The sequence below is a fragment of the Canis lupus genome, chromosome 21 (assembly GCF_048164855.1).
Source record: "Canis lupus baileyi chromosome 21, mCanLup2.hap1, whole genome shotgun sequence".
Taxonomy (NCBI): domain Eukaryota; kingdom Metazoa; phylum Chordata; class Mammalia; order Carnivora; family Canidae; genus Canis; species Canis lupus.
The window spans coordinates 18,271,490-18,277,783 of record NC_132858.1 but is presented as its reverse complement, the minus strand read 5'-3'; the positions used below and the strand labels follow the sequence as shown (position 1 = coordinate 18,277,783).

Genomic DNA, 6,294 nt, shown 5'->3' with positions numbered 1-6,294 from the left:
GGGCACTGGGGGTTATTCTGTATGTTAGTAAATTGAACACCAATAAAAAATAAATAAAAAAATAGTTCTGTAAATATCTGTGAAATCCATCTAGTCCAGTGTATCATTTAAAGCTCTTGTTTCTTTGCAGATGTTGTGCTTAGAAGATCTGCCTATTGCAGTAAGTGCCATGTTCAAGTCTCCCAGTATAACTGTATTATTATCTAAGTATGTCTTTACTTTAGTTATTAATTGATTGATATACTTGGCAGCTCCCACATTAGGGGCATAAATATTCATGATTGTTAGATCCTTTAAGTATGGTATAGTGTCCCTCTTCATCTCTTACTACAGTCTTTGCAATAAACTCTAATTTATCTGATATAAGGATGGCTACCTCTGCTTTCTTTTGGGTATCATTTGAATGGTAAATGGTTCTCCAACCTTTTATTTTCCGTCTGTAGCTGTCCTTAGGTCTAAAAGGAGTCTCAAAAAAAAAATAAATAAATAAAAGGAGTCTCTTGTAGACAGCAAATAGATGGGTCTTGCTTTTTTATCCAGTCTGAAACCCTGCACCTTTTGATGGGATCATTAAGCCCATTCACGTTCAGAGTTACTATTGAAAGTTAAGAATTTAGTGTAAGACACTCTTCCTACACAAGAACATATCACATAAAAAAATTTTAAACATGAAACTCACCACCAAAACAGACCTACAGGTGAAAGGCAGCCAACAAACCAGGACCTTTCAGCCCTTGATCCTGGTGATTCAACTGTTAGATGATAGTAATGAGAAGAAGAATGAGTTGCAGATGGACATTCTTTGAATCATACTAAAATATGGATTTTAAGAAAGAAATTAAGTACAAGAATGGCTCCTTTGCAGTGGCTAGAACAGCCACTCAGGCTGGCAGAGGACAGATAGACTGAGGACCAGTGGAAGGGACCAAATAATCAGTGGACCAAGTGTGTGAGAACAAGGAAATCAAAGAGAGGCTACAAGACTTCAGACCTCAACCCCCCCCCCCGAATCCCTGCATGTCACCACCCACTCTTCTCAACAAACATAAAGACTATCATTCCATCCTAAAAATAATGCTACAGCTAACCTGTATCATGCCATGCTAAGCACCCAGAATTTTGCTCACTGTTTACTATGCATTATCTTTTTATTTCCCCCCAACAATACTTGAGGTAGATCTCATGACAATCTTCATTCTGCATATGGAAAAAATCAGGTCCAGGTACTGAGGTTGGAACAATGATCCTTGGGTAGTCAACGATAAAGCTGATGTACACCTCTTGCTAGAGCCCAAGCTCTACACCAGACACTGTGCCTTGCTCTCTGAATTGCCTCTGCTGGTTGTATATGCCCCTACTGCTCCAGTTACCCCCCTACATCCACTCTGCTTATATGCCTCAGTTACTTAAGTATAAAGCCCCAAACACTGAGTTTAGGATAAGGGAGACAATGAGTAATTGCAAAATGAGTCAATTTCAATGTTTTAAAAATTAAAACCAGTGGACTAAAGAACCAATCTTTGGGTATAAAACTTAGCCTTGGCAGTAATCATTCTTATAAATTAGATATATTTTTCAGCTTCTGTGCTTCATAACTTAAATGAAGGTAATTACTAGTCAGTATTGTGAGGTCATTGAGAAAAATAAATGAATACACACTTAGTGTCTAGAGCAATTCCTGGCACATGAGCAACACAGAAGTGTCAATATTTACAAGCTCATGTTACTGAAATGACTGATATATTTGATTCCAGACCTGCCATCTTGATCAAGACATTCCTTTTTCCACATCTCAGTTTACAAATTTACAAAATTTAGAAGATGGGAGATAATCCACAAAGATCCTTTAGTTTCAGCAATGTGTAACTATATAGATAATTCTTGCGTTAAATTTTGTTGTCTAGCTCATATTAGACACTTAAGTAATTTTGAAGAATCACTGCTATAATGACAAAATGCACATCTATCCTCTTTCTTCTTCTCTTCCTCCTCCTCCTCCATCTTCTTCCTCCTTCTTCTTCCTCCTACATCTTCCTCCTTCTTCTTCCTCTTTCTTCCTCTTTCTTCTTCTTCTTCTTCTTCTTCTTCTTCTTCTTCTTCTTCTTCTTCTTCTTCTTCTTCTTCATCTTCCTATTCCTCTTTCTCTCTCTCTCCAGGTATCTATTTCAATTGGGCTTAAATTGCCTTTTTGTTTTTGACTCTGTTCCTTTATTTCTCATTGCTACAGGGCTTTCTGTGTGATTCCCAACAACACTTATGGAAAACAACACAGAAGTGACACAGTTAATCCTGCTGGGACTAACCAATGTCTCAGAGTTGCATATTCCCCTCTCTGTCATGTTCACCCTTGTTTACCTCATCAATGTGGTTGGGAATGATGGTGCTGATTCTCTTGGACTCCCGTCTCCATGCTGTCATGTACTTTTTCCTCAGTAACCTGTCTCTGGTGGACTTTGGTTACTCTACAGCTGTCACTCCCAAGGTCATGGCTGGATTACTTAAAGGAGACAAGGTCATCTCCTACAATTCATGTCCTGCTCAGATGTTCTTTTTTGTAGCCCTTGTCACTGTGGAAAAATCTACTTTTGGTCTATGACTGCCACACAGCTGTGTGTAAACTCCTACATTACACCACCATAATGACTGCCAGTGTGTGTGCACATGTTGCCATACATTCCTACTTTTTTGGTTTCCTAAATGCCCCCATTCACATTCAGGACATGGTCAGTCTCCTTTTCTGCATGTCCAATCTAGTCCACCACTTTTTCTGTGATGTTCCAGCAGTCACAGCTCTCCCTTATTCTGATAGACATGTCAATGAGCTGGTTTTTGTTGTTGTCACTAGTTTCAATATTATTTTTGCTCTCCTCATTATGGAGTTTCCTATCTGTTCATATTTACCACTATCCTGAAGATGCCTTCAGCTGAAAGATATCGGAAGACATTGTCTACCTGCACTTCCCACATCACTGTAGTGTCCATCTTCTATGGGACAGTCATTTTCATGTACTTATAGCCCAGCTCCAGCATTCCATAGACTCATAGAAAATGGCATCAATGTTCTACACCATGCTCATCCTGATGCTGAACACCCTGGTACATAGCCTAAGGAACAAGGAGGTGAAAATGCACTCAAGAAGGGAATTGAGGGATCCCTGGGTGGCGCAGCGGTTTGGCGCCTGCCTTTGGCCCAGGGCGCGATCCTGGAGACCCGGGATCGAGTCCCACATCGGGCTCCCGGTGCATGGAGCCTGCTTCTCCCTCTGCCTGTGTCTCTGCCTCTGTCTCTCTCTCTGTGATTATCATGAATAAATAAAAAAAAAAAATTAAAAAAATAAAAAAATAAAAAAAAAAAAAAAAAAAAAAAAGAAGGGAATTGAGAAGGCAAAGTTGTCTCTAGGTTTTACCTCTTAAAGTTGTAGGATCCACAGTGACCTAGTTACATTCCTCTCAGATCTTCTGCAGGCAATGACTCGCATTTTTCTTAATGAAAGTATAATTAACATATAATGTTATATTAGTTCAGGTGTACAACATAATGATCCAACAATTCTATACACTACTCGGTGCTCACCACAATAATTATAGCCACCATATGTCACCAAACACCATTATTACCATCTTATTGACTATACTCCCTATGCTATACTTTTCATCTCCATGACTTATTTATTTTGTAACTGGAAGTTTGACCTCCTAATACTCTTTATCCCTTTCACCCATCCCACCTCACCAGTGGCAACCACCAGTTCTCTGTATTTAAAAGTCTGTTTTCTGTTTGTCACTTGTTTTCTTTGATCATTTGACTTTTTTCTTAAATTCCACAAATGACTGAAGCATGTGACATTTTAATGCACACACTGTACTTAAATTGCTGAGGTGATACCATTAATTATTCCAAAGTCTATCATCTAAAAAAGAAAATAGTATCACACATATGTGACATTTGAAAAAGGACGGCCAAGGGGGACCTTAAGAATTTTGGGGCACTGCTTCCAATAACCTTATTAATTATATATATTATATGTACTCTACTATATGACAATGGAAGCTTTCATGTAAACCATGGCATACACAAACTCATGAATAGCAGCATATGCAAGAATCCCATATGTGCACATACACACAGCAGTGGGGAGTTGGATGCAGTCTGCCTAGCTTCTAAAAAAAAAGTTTAAATAATCAATTGAGGTATCAGAATATAAATTTATATCTGACATTATTTTTTTCTCTAGCTGAAGAACTATTTCAAGAGACCAAAATGAAGAAAAAAATACATAATTTTTTAAATAAAGATATATGCTTTGGGGGGCACATTTATTGAAAGTTACAAAAGTATAATATTTCAAAGGAATTAATTTTTCTATCTTCAGTACTGCCTGCTACAAAAAGTATTATCTCAGAAGATTTGCAAAAACAAGAAGGCTAGAGTACCAAAAAACAAGATCAATTGATAACAATGACATTTTTCAATTATTCTGTATAAGACTACCAACTCTAACTTTGTAAGCTAAATGCAGTAGGTATGATAATATTACCTGTTTTTGTCTCTGGAAGTAGCTACTGCCCCTCATGCAGGGACAGTTTGGTTTCAGATGAGCTACGTCACCTCCTGTTGCTTTCCTGCTTGCTCCCTCCATGTCACTCATATTGAGTTCCCTGCTGTTCCTGGACAATCCAAGATCACTCCTGCAGGGTCTTTGTACTTGCTGCTGCCAATGCTCAGAAAGCTCCCCCATTTCCCTCAGGTCTTTGCTTAAATGCTAAAATATCAGAGTCACCCCAGCCCCCATGGACACTGTTCCCAACCTGCTTTACTCTTCATAGTTCTGATCATTCCTCAACTATTTCTATTTACCCGTTTATTAGTTGTTTGTCCATTAAATGAAAAATAACACAGGAAATACATTTTATTTAGTAAATTGCAATAATACAAAATATGAGCCTGCAAAAGTTTCCTTCTTCAATTTGCAAAATTCCTTCATAAATTATGATTATTCAATCAACTCCAATGACTCTAAACATTCATAGAAAATGTAAGCATGACAGGGTCACCTGGATGTCTCAGGTTAAGTGTCCTAGACACTCAGTTAAATTTCCATTTCATGAATTTGGCTCAGCTCATGATATCAGGGTTGTGAGATTGAACCCTGCTTTGGGCTCTAGGCTGGGCATGGAGCCTGTTTGAGATTCTCTCTCTCCTTCTGCCTTTCCCCCACTATGCCCTCACTCTCTCTCTGTCTCTTCCTCTCTACAAAACAAAACTAAACTAAACTAAAACTAATCACGACAAAACAATAATAAACATAACCTACCTCAATGTACTAATAATATATAATCATTGTGTATTTTATTGGACTTTTAGGTGAGCTCAATTTCATAATAAAGCTACCCAAAGGAGTTTGCATCCATGTTCCTTTTCAATCTCTATAATTCTAGAAACATTCAACTTCTCAAGACTTGCAAACATGTGCTTGAATGTCCTAAGAGGGTCATACTGACATTGGTGGGGTCTGTGTGATGCAACACAAATATCTGCTCTGAGGTCTGTGAAAATGGTTTCTCTCCTAGAACTGTTTTTTTAAATAATTGCTTTAAATATATCTTTAAATTTGAAAACAATTTTAGATAATCAAAATATTTGCTGATATATTATAGACAAGTCTACATACCTTTCACCCAGCTTCCCCTAGTGTTAGCACCTTACTTTAGTCGAAACTAAGAAACCAGCGTTGGTATATTACTATTATCTAAACTTCAATAATTCATTTGTTATTTATCAACTAATGTCATTTTACTCTTACAGGATCCCATCCAGGATCCAACCCTGCATATATTGTCCTGTTCCCTTAGTCTCCTTGTATCTGTGACAGTGTCTCAGTTGTTCCTGGGTTTTCACCACCTTAATAGGTTTGAGGAGTACTGCTCAGGTGCTTTATAGAAGGTCTTTCCATTTAGGTTTGTCTGATTTTTTTGGTGATGGTTACACAGAGGTTTAGATATTGAGAGAGAGTGAGAAATGCTGTCCTTATCATGTCCCATCAGGGAACACGTATTACCAACCTGACCTGTCACTGGAGATCTTAACCTTAATCACCTAAACCAGATATGTTTGCCAGGTGCTTCAGTATAATGCTGTTTTCTCCCGCCTGAAAGCTGTATACACTCTAGAAACAAGTCACTAAGTTCAGGCCACACTCATGGTGGAAGGCACTATACTCCACCTCCTAAGGAAAGGCTAAACATATTATTTAGGATTTTTCTACAAGAAGGACCCATTTATTTACTGACTTC

General features: G+C 38.0%; 1 pseudogene; it reads left to right on the top strand.

Annotated features, from left to right (window-relative positions):
* The first annotated feature begins 2,256 nt into the window (after positions 1 to 2,256).
* Positions 2,257 to 4,289, top strand: LOC140613221 (olfactory receptor 5B2-like; annotated as a pseudogene).
* Positions 4,290 to 6,294: the final 2,005 nt, after the last annotated feature.